General features: G+C 41.4%; 1 protein-coding gene across 1 annotated transcript in view; it reads right to left on the bottom strand.

Annotated features, from left to right (window-relative positions):
• Positions 1–12,309, bottom strand: part of EPS8L2 (EPS8 signaling adaptor L2) — a 122,375-nt gene extending 110,066 nt beyond the window's left edge. Inside the window, exon 1 of the mRNA XM_020784170.3 lies at positions 12,170–12,309. The gene's annotated coding sequence lies outside the window, so the exon portion shown is untranslated. The remainder of the gene's footprint in view (positions 1–12,169) is intronic.
• Between the last annotated feature and the right edge of the window lie 2,804 nt (positions 12,310–15,113).

Here is a 15,113-nt window from a genome sequence, read left to right as displayed (position 1 = left end):
AGGAAACAACATTAGAACTGTAGATTCAGGAGAACTTGTGGCTTTTGAAACACTTGTTCTTGACCACTTTTGATAGCTGAGTAGCATTCCAGTCTGTTGCAGACTTATGGCCAAATTGTAACTAACAGATAAAATATGACAACTGAACTATGTCTTACAAATTCTAGCTAAAATCAAGTTAATATTAAATATGATCCCAGCAGACCTTCACGACTGAGAAATCAAAATTTGCAAAGGAAGTACTTGTTTACATCCAGAAAACCAATCAGACAGCTGGGACAGTCAGACAATGTTGGCACTGAAGGAACTCTTGTCTTCTAATGATGTGCTCTCTGTATTGTGTTGTCCTTAGGACAGCTGGCTGTAGTTTGATTCATTATTGCTGTTGTTTTTTAGTGTAAGCTGTGTAAATATTTTTAATGTAATCATGGGGATTTGTTAGGACAAAACAGGTGTTTTATAACTGTTGAAATAAATAAAGAAAATACTTCTGCACAGTTGTACTATATGTTTTGTTAATGTCAATTCATCCAATGCCTGAAAATTATGTTGTGTCTTATCTGGAAAATGTCACTCCAGCAACACTAAAACTATTAACATCCCACATAAATTCATTTAAAAATAAATAAATAGATAAATGAATGACAGAAGTAACTTCACACTTAAAAGGTAACTTTTTTTTACTTTTTGCAGATGACAAAAAAGTGGCATCATGTTCAGAGCCAAACTAAATATTACAGTCATATTTGCAAATCAATCTGGAATTTAGGTCCAGGAAACCTATCACAAAAAAGAGGTTACTGGTATTAATTTTATTAATTAAAATAGTTTTATTTATTATTTATTTATTTTTATTTATTTAACTTATATGCCGCCCACACTACCCAAAGGTCTCTGGACAGCTTACAACATTTAAAATACAATAAAAAGGCAAAATAATTAAAATGTAATTAAAAATATATACTCTAAAAATTGCCATCGGACCCATAGCTGATATTATTTCAATTAAAAGCCTTCTGTTTTGCTTGACCTTTGTATTTAAGAAGGACCCAAACTGGCTTACATCATTAAAATTATGATTTAATGACTTAAGCTAAAACCAGTAATTCCATAAACACTAAAAAGGGTCAAATACCATACCATACTTTAAAAAACAAAAGCAACACCAGAAACACATTCAAAGCAGTAAGGAACAACCGTCCATTTAAATGTGCAAACTGAAGAAATGTGAAGAACTCCTGCTGTAATAATCGCACATCCTGTAGCACTTGAGGAATCCTCTTTTTTAATGCCAGCTTATTTGTGAAGCACAGCTATATTAGCGTGGCAAAGCCTTAGGTAGGTCTAAGGAACCTATGGCAGTCCAGATGTAGTTGGGACTTCACTTCCCTCTCTCATTAGCCCCAAGCGAGTCATGGTCAGTGCCCAGGACTGTGAGGTGTTAAGAGCCCAACAACACCCAGAGGGCCACAGGTTCCTCAGTCCTGCTGACCTAAGCCATCCTCGTATGACTTAGCTTCTGGAAAAGACCTGTAGTGCTATTCCCCCACCCCACCTTCTTTATTTTTATGCTCAGCTCCTTTGCTTCCTTTCGATGGGAATAAGCAATTGTGGACCATCAAAGGTGAAAGGTCAGAGGCTGCTGGACTTAATTTTCTCAAAGCCCTGTAATCCAGCTTTTATGCAACCTGTAAAGTAGACAACACAGCTCTCACAGTCACACAGAGGGAGAGCTGAAAATATAAGCATTCAATGTAGATGTACCACGTCCTAACTGCAGTATGGCAGGCAGGGATGGGAAACGTATGGCCCTTTGGACATCATCTGACTGCAACTCCCATCACCCTTCATTGCTGACTAGGTTGGCAAGTTAGAACTAATGGTCTAATGCTATCTGGAGGGCTACATGCTCCCCACCCTGATACAATCCAAATCAATTTAGAAGGTCTCATGTCAAGTTTTATATGCTTACACACTTAACACCAAGAATCTATCTGATTACTCAGTTCCAAAATCTAGTTTAACTGTCTTCAGAGTATAATGGGATTAACCAATCACTTTGACTTGAATATCCCAGAATTAAATGCAATATACTAAATCTCTAGCTAGTTGAAACTCACAGATTCCCATCCCACAAATAGACTTTGAAGCTGTGAGGACCAAAGGAACAACAACAGTGCCATTCTGTTAAATTTTACAGACAATTACAGGATGGGTGGAGTGAGAATGGCAGATGTGAAGTGACTATTTAATAAAAACGAACACATAAGACACAATTAGAAAGCTGTGATTTGAGGGATGACGACACAATACAAACAGAGGGACAGAGTTTTGATGACAGCAGAACATATGAGATTAGAGTGGCTGATTAAAACAACAAGGGTAAGAACTTTTAAAAATATAAATGAAGAACAAAGAGGCAGGAACGTTGTAACACAAAGCTTTTTTCTCACTTCATCTCAATCTATAAAATGAAGTCTGACAGATGCAGAACTTTAAAGAATGCAACCCTTCCTGTTTCTGATATTCTCAGCTGTGGTGCAACAGTAACAGTGTCTAGCAAAATTACATTTATGAACCATCTTCCCAAACCTCTTAGCCATTATGGATGTTTAGAAATTCTGGGAATTGTGTCGAAAACAGTCATGAAAAGCGAACTGGACAAGGGTAGTATAATAGTACTGTATACTCGACAGTTCTGTGCCTTTAACAAATAGACAGAAGAGGAAACTTCTACAGCTACAGCATCTTTTCCTAGGCACATACAAATGCTTATGTATACATTGCACATAGTTTTTCTCTTTTCCAGTTCTAACTGCTGCTTTTCAAACTCGAATTCCACATGTTATGGCAGCAGTGCTCAAAATGGCCATGCAATATAGTTGTGGGTTTTTCAGGCTCTTTGGCCGTGTTCTGAAGGTTGTTCTTCCTAACATTTCGCCTGTCTCTGTGGCCGGCATCTTCTGAAGATTCCGGCCACAGAAACTGGCGAAACGTTAGGAAGAACAACCTTCAGAACACGGCCAAAGAGCCCGAAAAACCCACAACAACCATTAGATCCTGGCCATGAAAGCCTTCGCGAATACACAGTTGTCAATGTTTGAACCAGTTCATGTAGTGTACCTTTAATAGCTACAATTAGTAACTCATTATGTTTAATTCCCTGGACTGCTAGAAAGATGAACAAGTGGGTCCTAGAGCAAGTCAAGCATGAACTACCTCTGGAGGAAAAATGACAACATGGAAGCTGTTATACTTTGGGTACATCAGGAGAAGGCAACATTCACTGGATAAGACAATAATGCTGGGAAAAACTGAAGGCAGCAGGAAAAGAGGAAGACCAAATATTAGATGGGCTGATTCAATAAGGGAAGCCATAGCCTTGAGTTTTCAACAGCTAAGCAAAGCTGTTGAGAACAGTTTAAAGATAACTCCTTCGGAGATGACTTGATGGCACATAACAACAACAATATTTCTTTCCACAACCTTTGTACTGTTCTATCCCTTGAGCAATTTCACCTGATGAAATGCCCTCAATCAAAGGCAAAGAAGTAGGCCAGGCACTTGCAAGCCTAGAGCTTGGTGATACTTTTGGCCTCCAATAAAATCAATTCTACTGCAATCTGATACTGCAAAGATATGGTACATGTTTCAAGCACGATGCTTTCCCCCCATTGTTATTGCAGTGATACACCACAACTCTTTTGATTATCTGAATCAGCAGCATCAATGGAGCATTATGCCCTGGCAATGTGCAATGAGTTTAGCTTTCTTGACCCCAACATTGTCATTTAAATAAGTCTTTTTCTGGGCAGGAAATGTTTCCAGGGGCTTATCCCCAGAACTGCATTTTTCCGATTTGAGCTTGGCAAATCTAGTTAATGTTCTCCAGAAGAGGAACAGCTGGATGAATTGCACAAGTTGTGGCTTGTGTTAATAAGAAAGTTGCTAATATGACTCCTGCTATCACTCATGGCATTAATAAAACCTGTATGTTGTTTGTTGTGGGAGTAGTAGGGTTCCTCCCAGCCTTCAAGGGTAATAACATGGATGAAGTGTGACATCCGACTGCATATTAAACAAAAACCATAAGCCTAATGATTAGATTGCAAATGCTTACCACAGTTCTGCAGCTTGTCAGAGTCATTGTTCTTGTACCTGTACAAATATTATGGGCCACAAACAGCACTGAGAACTAGCAACACACTACCATGTTTTCCAACCAGAAGTGTAAACTGCATGCACAGAAAAATTGATAGGGTGAGTGGCTAGCTATGTGGCAGTGAAATTATTGCTTTAATATATTATGTGTGGTTTTGAGTAACTGAATAGCTTATTTTCAGTATCCAATTAACCTATTTTAACTCAACTTGATGATCTGCACGACAACTGACCAGTTACTGTCAGGACTTTTTTTAAAAAAGTCATCCAAAAAAGTAACATTTATGATTTCTGAAAATTGATAGCTTTGGAAAGAAAGTTCCAAAATTCATTCCCAGACAAGGCTTTTAAAGTGTTATTGCCATGTCTTAAGTCAGTAACAGGCAGTATACATAGTATGATAATAGCTTAAAGCAGGTTTGTCCAACCTGCGGCCCGAGGGCTGCATACAGCCCAGGTTGGCTCATAATGCGGCCCAGTGCAATTTTTTATTTTTAAAGAAATTCCAAAGTTTCAAGTTACACTGCCGGCACTTGCGGCCGGAATGCAGCTGGGGCATGTCACAACGGTAGGGGGTGAGAGAGGGAAGGAAGGAAGGAGTGGGAGGGGAGGGGAGAGGGGGGCTGTGTGATTGCATTGCACCGTCCCCATCAATAGGTGGACCCCCTCCCGGCCCCATAAAGCCACCGGAGTCGAAGCTGGCAGCCCCTGCTGTCTGAGATCGCAGCTGCCAGTAAGCGCGCTTGGAGCGGGGCTGCGGAGGAAGGCTAGGGCTGCCCCCCCATGCGGCCCAAACCAAATGTATGTGCGGCCCAAACCAAATTTTCATCTTCTAATGTGGCCCAGGGAATGTGAAAGGTTGGACACCCCTGGCTTAAAGCATATTACTATTGGAGAGCTGTGATTCAGGTAGACTTTCATGGTCACAAAATCAGGCTTCAAACAACTGTTAAGTCTTGAAGACTAGTCACAAAACAATGCAAGCTAATTTGCAAATAACAGGAGATAAGAAAAACTCCTCCCGCCTATTCATACATGTGCAGAGGTTAAGGCATTTGGATCATTTGGATTATCTGTTTCTACTCTTGTTTGTGCATTTTTATAGAAGTTTCAGATAATGTAATTGTTTCGTTGTAATTTCTCTTGTCTTTCCCCATCACTCATCCCATCTTTTCTTTCTTTGTCTCACAACAAGGGAAAAAACAGGAAAAAACAGGAGCATAATGTCTTTGCAGGCTTGGATAGGAAAACTGAGACATGCTTTGCAACAGGAAAAAAAGTGAGCAAAGAGAACTGTACCTAGGGAAGATGGGTGACATGATGGGGCTCCCTTCCTTTCTATTGTTTGATATGCATTTTGAGTTTCAGAGTTGATGGACAAGCAGTAGAACTGTGAAACTGACTGGTTTTATTACGTCCAGTTGAGAAACTGATAGAGATGCCTGCAACATGGTCCAATAGGGCAGAAGGAGCACTGACACACCCAACCCGCCCGCCCCCACAGGAGCTACAAAGAATGGCAGAGGCCACACCTTCTCTTCAAGTGGAGAACCATGTCTTACAGCAAAGAATCAAGGAAGTCTACTAAACGAACCTAAGACAATGTTCTACGTTTCAGTTTGATGTTAAATGTGAAGGAGTTGTGCTGCAGCGTCATTACAAGGTTAGAGGAAATGAAGAAAACTAGACTTGGTTTATTCCACCTACAATTTACTTTGGCTTCCCCTCCAATAGTAAACCTGCCCTGCCAGTCCTGATAGGCAACAGCCACCGTTCTAATTATGGAATTCAGCTTAGCTGAACTCCTTTTGCCCTGTGCTGCTGTCATTATTTCTGGAAAGTTTTTTTAAAATCAAGTTCACAGCTTCAATCAATGTGTGCATGTTTGGGAGCCCAATAAAACATTGGGTTCAAAACAAAGGAAGCAAAATTGATCTCAAATATTTTATCTGAGCATATCAAATATCCCATCAACACAACATTAATGGCGGATCTGAACACTGCAACAGGAAATTCTAATTTAAACTTGAAAGAAACAAGCAACTGCAGACCAATGAACTTCTAAGATTATTAGACTTAAGCAAATTGGAAAAAGCTATTTGTAGCTGCAAAAATAGCAGAACAGCAGGCCTGGGTGACATCCATGTAGGACAGATAAAACATTTTGGATCAGTAACAACAAAAAAGTCTCCTTAATTTCTTTAATAATTGTCTTGACATGCTCAGGATTCTGAATACTTGGAGAAAGACATGAGTGACTTTCATTTCAAAATCTGTTAATTAACCCATAGACTCAAGAAACTTCAGGCCAATTTTATTGCTATCTTCATCAAAATGTTTCATAACCATCTAATATAAGCAATGAAACCACTCCTCATCCCACAACAGCCTGGCTTTAGACCTGTGAAAATTTTTATAGCACAAACCCTACATTTAATGCAACACATTGAGGATGGCTTTAAAACTAGGAAGATCATGGAGGTAACCTTTGTTTACTTCTTAGCTGCCTATACCAATGCTCATCATCAAGTACTACTGAAAAAACTATAATCTAACCAAAGACTATAAAATAGCTAAAATAACAGCAACCCTTTTAACCCATTAACTTTCAAAGACAGCATTGCCAATGGAGGCCTCAAAGTAATGGCCTACCTGGGACAGTCTACTGGCTTTTATTTTGTTTAACATTTACATCAACAATCAAACACTTCCTCAAGGTACCAGACACTCTATTTATGCTGACAATCTCACACTTGCTGCTTAGTTGGATAGCTTTCCAATAGTAGAATATCTTATATCAGATGCATCGGAAGAACTTGGTGTGTTACAGAAATCAACCTAAACACAACTTAAACACAGAATTTCCTAAGATTCAAATATGTGCCTTCCATCTGAGAAAGACGTGGGCATCTCAAAAACTTCAGGTTACCCTGAATGGTGTCAAATCATCATTTTTTCATCCCAAAATTCTATGTGTTGCTTTAGATTGTACACTGATTTATAAGACAGACTGCCGAATTACAAAGCAAAATATTTCCATATGGAACAATATTCTTAAAACGCTGTCAGTAACCAGTTGGGGCACATAACCAAAAAAATTAAGAACTAAGCCTTGGCCATATGCTTTTCTGTAGCCAAATGTGCTAGCTAGTCTGGTAGGTCCACGCAAAAGAGATAGATGCAGCATTTAATGAAAGCTCATTACTGGAGGCCTGAAGCTAAGCCCTGTTGATAAAATCAATTACTTAGCAGTAATTGCACCCAGTGACATGCAGACAGAGGTAGCAGATGATAATGAAAGACAAAGCATCTACATCAAATGCTCATCCATTCTTTCGATACCATCCCACCCCTCCCAGATTAAAATTCAGGATTCCCCCCCAAAAAATAATCTGTAAATCTCGAAGGAACATTGAAGAATGCTAGGACTACAACATGGAAATAAAGAACTACCAACTTCTTAAAATGGAAGAAACTCCAGGAAAGTTTAGCCCCCAATTACATGGAGAATTCAGTTGCTTTGAAGTCACTTAATAACCAACCGTACTGCAGTTGACTAAACCAAAATTAAACTAAGAAAACTGGGGGTTGCACTGACAAAGCCCCTTCTGAGTGCAAAGAACAGGCAACTTCAAACCTATGCCAGTGTGCTATATGCTGTTCAACATGTATTATGGAAGACTAGATGTTAGCTAACCCTCATGCTCTTCATGTTGCTCATTACTGGACAATATATATATATATAAATCGTATTCCGGTCTTTCTGACACAAACAAGGAAAGATCTCAAATAATCATTTGAAATGTCAGGATTTATTACTTTGTAAAATAAGGAAAATATTCATCATTTTGTTAGGGTAAGAATACAGACATTCATATACAATCCCCATAATTATTAGTCATATCACATTTCCTGTCATATTTCTTACATGTAAACAGCTGTACAATCCTTGTTTCACCAAGCCTTGCAGAAATACTGGAAGGCCGCTAACACTTTCATTTCACAGAAGAGGTACTGAGGTGAAGAACTGTGGTTTATCAAAGTCCAGAACCAACTAACTACTTTGACTCTTCCAGACTCTGGGGTTGACTACATATTGAAAAATAACGCAGCAAAAAATGCTCCAAATTGGGATGGTCAGATTTTCATTATTTTCCATTGACTATATGACACATGCAAATCAGCTCAGAGTCCCGTCCTCCCTGGGGCTTCTCTTCTTTCTTTCTTTTACAGTTAACCCATTTGCATTGGTTCAGACTCTGTGATTGTTCAAGCCAACCTGGAGGAAGTTGTAGACATTATATCTGAAACCTTTCCAGCCAGCTCCAGCAGCATTGAGCAGTGAGGAAACTCTTGTATCCAAACCTGATGCAGAAGTCTGCTTGTTTTCCCCTTCCCTCCCCACTCTGTTTCTTTTCCTTCTTTTCTCTTTCTTTTCTTTTACAGACTTGCTGCCCTAGGGCTAGGACAGCTCTGTGAGCGAAGGGAGAAAAAGCATCAAGGGGTGGGCAAAGAGAAAGAGGTTAACAATCAGCCTTATTTCTAGCTTTCAAGGTACCCTTTTTGTAACTGTGCCTCCTGCAAATCTGGATGGCCAAAGCCTCAACAAACCGGCCGAAGAAGAAGAAGAAGAAGAAGAAGAAGAAGACGAAGACGAAGAAGAAGACGAAGACGAAGACGAAGACGAAGAAGAAGAAGAAGAAGAAGAAGAAGAAGAAGAAGAAGAAGAAGAAGAAGAAGAAGAAGAAGAAGAAGAAGAAGAAGAATGTCAATTTCCTCCTCTCTCTGCTAACTCCTATGTGGTTGACGGAAGTGAATTAACCTGGGGGACCCAACTTCTTGTGTGCAAATCTGTGGTGGATTCTTTCACACTTTTCACAATTTCATGATTGTGTTTCTATTGGCCCAAAGGCCTCAAACCTTAATTATGCAACTGCTGCATTTTCAGGACATGGTGGCTCCATCCTTAATGTTGCTATCAGAACAAAAACTTTAAGTCTCAGCCAGTCAAAACTGTTCCAATACCTAACAATGTTTATTACTGTCTAAGATCTGTAGCTACCTTTTTAATATAATAACATTTCCTGTTTAGAGATTCCCTCAAATCCTACTACAAGTTGGTTCCAACCTGACAACACATACCTTAAACAAGTTAAATACTGTATAATAAATCTGTATGATAGATGTCTATGCTGTAGGTACTACATTTCCACATGGTGCCTGTAACTCCTCTATACGTCCCTTGTTTGTCACCTTCTTGCCAAATGGTAAAGAGAAATTTCTTACCTATTGACGAAGATGAGATGGCCACCTTTATTCACCACAGGGCACACTCATTGTGTGATCAAAGGAGCACATGTAATGTTTCCTATGAGATTTTGTTTTTGTTTTGTCCACAGGAATATTTGGATTCCTCTACTATTCCTTTCTCACCTCCCTCCTGGATTCATTAAATACAATTTGATAGAAAAGAAAGGCAAGACTGCCCCTGTCTCTATAGTTCTGGCTTCCAAACATCACCAAGAGAAGAAACTATTGGGTAGTGCTTTCACTACTAGTGCTGTTCCACAGGGATAGAAAATGTGTGGCTCTCTAGATGTTGCTGGACTCATGGTCTAGGCTAGCATCCTGGTGGCTGTTCTCTAGCAAAATTCTAACAGCCACACATATCCCACCCCTACTGGATCATATGAAAGGGCTTTTGATATTCCCTAAGATAGCAACGTCAATAGACTTCAATCTCTTCTTGCATAACATGTCCCTTTAACCTAAAAAAGGGATATGCAGCTGGGAAATTTAAATGGATCATCTTTTCCTCTAGACAATCAAAGAACTAGATCACATTAATACAGGAGAACATTGCTTCTGCAAACATTCTGAGCATACTGGAAAATCAGAAATTTAGATAAATGTAAATCTTCGTTACATGGCAGCATATGGATCTAAAATATGCAACAGACATTTAATTTGGATATGGAGAATGTAACTGAAGACTTGAAATATTGTTGTGATTTTGAAAACATTTTTTTCAGCTGTACTAACAGAATGGGGCTTTTAAAAATGATTTTGCAAAAGATTCTGGGTGATGTCTGCCTGCTTTCAAAATAAACTTTTTTTTTTTTTTGCTATTCCTCAGAGTTATTTGTTATCTTTTACTTCCATACATGAGTTGATACTCCCCAAATCCTGTAATTAATATCAGTGATGGAGCTAAGGCTGGGCCTCAAGCCCAGATCTAGGACCCAGTGGGGGGGGGGAGGGGGAGGGGGAGGGGGAGGGAATTACTATGCAAAGAGCAATAGACGGCAAGGACGGGGTAAACAGACCTAGCGTCAGCAACTGGGCTGGGATGGACATGTTCAAGCCCATCAGGATTGATACTGCTCACTGAACATATTTTCTTCTAACTTTAAAAAACCCAAACAAAACAGGTTATAGTTACAAGGCAATTAAATGGGCAGTTTCATGCTCTTCCTATTCTGTTTGATTTTAATACATCCTAGTTCTTTCTTTTTTAAAAAATAATGCCACTTATTCCTGAATAAAACAGCAGAAGCTAATTCATGATTTAGATAAATTTCAAATGTAAATCATGCCTGTGCAGAGCTTCTTCTTTTTGGAGGATCCACAAACTGTCTGTTTGTTTTGCTTTCTAACATGTCAGGAATGTAGAAGCAATTGTGAAGCACTGAGTTAGTTAGGGATGGATTGCAGAAGATAAATGTCAATTGTGTGGTCATCTAAATTAGGTACCAATAAGATTATTGAGACCAGGATGCAAATTTACTGCACCACTGATTAGTAATTTCTGAACAGCCTCCTCATATACAAGTAGTGGTTTGTATGTGTGAATTTGTCAGGTTGGAACAAACTTATAGTGACCCTAATAGGGTTTCAAGGTAAGTGATATATTTAAAGAGTGGCTTTACCCCTTCCACACATCCCAGTGAGCTTCCATGGCTGGTTTGGAATTTTAATCTAGGTCTCATGAGTCCTAGTCCATCATCCTATCCACTACATCACACTGGGTATCTGTATGAGTGTACAGAGCCACCCATAACATATGTGAAGGGCAAAAGCCACAGTTTATATAAGCATGCTATGTGTAAATGACACCTTGTACATTTATTTTATACCAGTGTATCAAACATGAAGTATGATATGCTCTTCTGTAGAACCTTCCACCTTAAGTCTGAATTGGCGAGTGAGGAAAGGAAGACTCGTTGCTTTCTGTTTACATTTTCATGCAGTTACTCAGCATGGAAGAACAGCCCTGCTGTTGAACATAAGCACCAAATTACACTCATTAAAGGTGAGGGCCAATTATATCCAACTGCCCCACTTGTCTAACAATTCCATGATTAGTTGCAAAGGTATAACACCAGGCAACATTTCAAAAAGCTTCTCTCCCGCAAGACTTGTATCTCAGAAGAATCTGTATCAGTATTTTTATACTGTACATAACTATCCAGCCAGCAGAGTGCTGCTAAATCTGCAGTTATAAGAATATGATTTCACCAACTTAAAAATAAAGTTCCTCCATTATTGTAAGTTTGTGGGCTATCTCACAAAACTGGTAGAACAAGCTGGTAGAAAGGCAGAGGAGAAAGCAGACGGGATCCCCTTGTTCCATAAACATCTTTTTTTTAAACAAAAGCAGTCCCCCCCCCAAAAAAACCCCGCAAATAAAAAAGGAAGGTATTCAGACGTCCCTCCCCCGCAACTCACTTGTCAAGAGAGCATTCCTTAGGGCCTACCTGGACCTCTTCAGCTTTGGGGCAGGGATCTGGTGTGCCGCATATATAATTCGGAACAAATTCTGCCTTTTTCTCCCCCCCCCGGACCTCTGTTATTTTAACATCTTCCAAAGTGATGGTTTGCAAGCTACATTCTCGTTCCCAGATACAAACACGCAGACACTTCCTTGACTATGCAAAACCTTACGGTGTGGCTTTACCTCACAACCTTGTGCCATGGTGGATGCATAATAACACCCGCGTCGACTCACCTTTGCCCAGAAAAGTCAGCTGCGCTTCCCCCGCTTCCTGGGTGCCCGAGGTCCGCGTCCCTCTTCTCTAGTCCAGGATTCCTGCCATCCTCAGCGAAGGGGTGCGCCCGGGGGGGGGGGGGGACGGAGGTGGGACGGAGACCCGCTCGGCGGCCGCTTCTTCGGCTTCTCTGCCCTCCTTTATTTTTCCCCCCTCCTGCCAGTTCAGCCTTTCCGAGCTTCTGCTCTGCGAGCAGGTGGAAAAGGTCCGCTTGCCCCACCAAGAGGAGGGGAAAGAGGTGGAGCTGGCGGCGCGAAAGCAACAGGTTCCTCGACGACCGGCAGCCTCCTCGGCGCCTGAGCCCCAGCCCGGACTTGGCCGCTTCCCTCAACAGAACTGGGTGGCTCTGCTGACACCTGCCTGGCGCAGCGCGGCAGAACCGGATCCAGCCCCTCGCCGCCTGTGGGGGGCGGTGGAGAGAGAGAGAGGAGGGCAAGGGATTCCCTCCCACCGCCGCCGCCACACCACCTTTCTTACTTGGACTTCTTCTCTCTTTTTTTTCGGGGGGGGGGGAATCCCAGGGTGGGAGGGAAAGGGACGGTGGCACCTTCCCGAGAGTGTTGTTGTGTTCTGGTCCTCTCCAGCCGCCGCTCCCACCACCTCCACACACACCCCGCCGCCGCCGCCCAGTTTGGGAAAGGAAAATGACCGGCCTGGCCTCTCTCCGGAGGGAAACAAGTCAACCTTTGTCCAGCACAAGCCACCTTTCAGAGAGAGCTGGCGGCTGCTTTGCAGGCTCCCCTCTGTCTAGCGAGGTGTGTTTATTCGGCCAGAATAAACGGTGCCCACCCCTGCCCTGGCAACCTGAGGGTGGAAAATGTGTAGCAAAAGACGAGACTAGGGGAAAACACCGAGGACTACTAGGCTCAAGGACGACCCTAATTCAGCAAGAGGGGCAAACGTGGACTCTGAATATACACGATGTTTCCTTTTCAGCCATTGACTCAGATGTCAGCTGAGCACGTCAGAGTTCAGTTGTCCCAGTTTTTATCAGTCAGCGGGAGAGAAAAACTTGGCTGCCCTTGGAAGGGGTGGGGGAAGAGATCAGGTCAGAGGGAGGTGCTCAGAGGGATAAATTATGTTTAAACTGTGTAGAACGAAATGGGTGGAAATACTTTCTTTGACTTCAGTGGGCTTTGGTCTTGGATTGGACCCAAAATCTGAGGCAGTCTGGACAAAAATAGAACATTACAGCCCAAGCCCAAGTGTGTTTACACAGAAGTAAGTCCAACCAAATTTGAATGGTACTCAACCTCTGTGCAAGTATGGGCAGGACAGCAATCTTAGGGAGGCGTTTGGTCTCTCAGCAATTTGCATGCAGGGTATGAGAGTGTGAAGGCAGAGTACACAAGGTAGATGTCACAGAAAAATAGGTCACTCCCTGCCCTATAGAATATTGCCCCAGCCCAAAGTATTTGCAAACGAGTCTTTTGCACTGAGTCGAACTACTGGCCAATGGAGGTCTGTAGGATCCACTCTGGGTAGCAGCTGTTAAAAGTCAGGGAGGAAAAGAGGTCTGTTACTGGCAAGGCTGTATATCAAACCTGGAAATGTGTACAGTACAAGCAAAGCATATGCTCTACACCAGGGGTGTCCAACCTTTCACCTTCCCTGGGCCACATTAGAAGATGAAAATTTGGTTTGGGCCGCACATACATTTGGTTTGGGCCTCTTGGGGGGGGGGCAGCCCTAGCCGTCCTCCACAGCCCCGCTCCAAGCACGCTTACTGGCAGCTGCGATCTCAGACAGCAATTGCCAAGAGGAGGAGAAGGCAGAAAGTCAACTTGCAGCAGCCCGCTTCTCTAACTATTTCTCTAGACCTGAGCTAGCATATTTTTAAGAGGATGTTCCCCCCCTGAGTAAAGTGCATTGTATGATGCGTCTCTAATTTTCAGTGCTTGTTACCAAGGTAGTTGGGGACTGCCTATTTTTCTAGCAGTTTCTTCCTTGTGATAGGTTGTTATTGAATTCTATATGCATGCCATTACAATGGCAATTTAATATAAGCCTCAATCAAGTTAGTGCATTCCCACTAAATGGTACTGATAAATATATATCTAATTGAGGCAGAGAACTTGAGATAACTTTGAGAAGTAGCTGGCTTCTGAGACAGCGAAGAAGCCACTTGTGTATTCTCTTTTAAAATCTTAAACAGAATAACTATGGGGATTATTTTCTGCAATCTGATACCTTAATTTCAGCATTGTAAATTGCTTTCTATGTACTGTATGTCTATATTACACTTTTGACATACTGTCCAAAATCTATTTGGGGGAAAACAGCATGGGTAATACAATCATGTAAGCTGTTTTCTTCTTTGCCCCCACCCCACCCTGTAGCCAGACACACAATCATTTATGTGGTCAGTGGGTGCAGGTGTGGACGAAAGTGTGACAGATGGCTAACGGAAGAGGTAGAATCTCTCACTTATGTGACTGGCCCAACTGCAAGAGACACTACAATTCTGGCTGCTGTATATATCTAACTTTCTTGAAAGTTTCTAAACTTTATTGGGAATAAAATAAAATATCTGGGTGGGTAAGTCCTTGACCAAAAAACTATTTTGTCGGAAGAGTTAATGTCACTGACTCACTCCAACATTTTCAAAGTACTTCACAGGAAGAACTCATGGGAAGCCAGCTCCCATTGCACATTTATATCATTGTCAAAGATATATTAAGCTTCCTTAAGCAATTCCAGTAACATGGGGGAGGGGAATGATCTGAATGCAGTTTTGGGGAAATACTTGTTTACATAGTGCAATATAACTATTAGACCACAGGTCAACTATCAGCATGCAGTAGAAAACATGAAGAAACTCGCCAAAAAATTTCAAAAAAGGGGCAGAATCCAGCAGAAAACCAGGCCCAATGAGCGATGTGATGGTGTCTGTGTTGGGGGGTT

This window comes from Pogona vitticeps, chromosome 1 (assembly GCF_051106095.1).
Source record: "Pogona vitticeps strain Pit_001003342236 chromosome 1, PviZW2.1, whole genome shotgun sequence".
Taxonomy (NCBI): domain Eukaryota; kingdom Metazoa; phylum Chordata; class Lepidosauria; order Squamata; family Agamidae; genus Pogona; species Pogona vitticeps.
The sequence above is the reverse complement of the archived record's forward strand: the minus strand, read 5'-3'. Positions and strand labels throughout refer to the sequence as shown.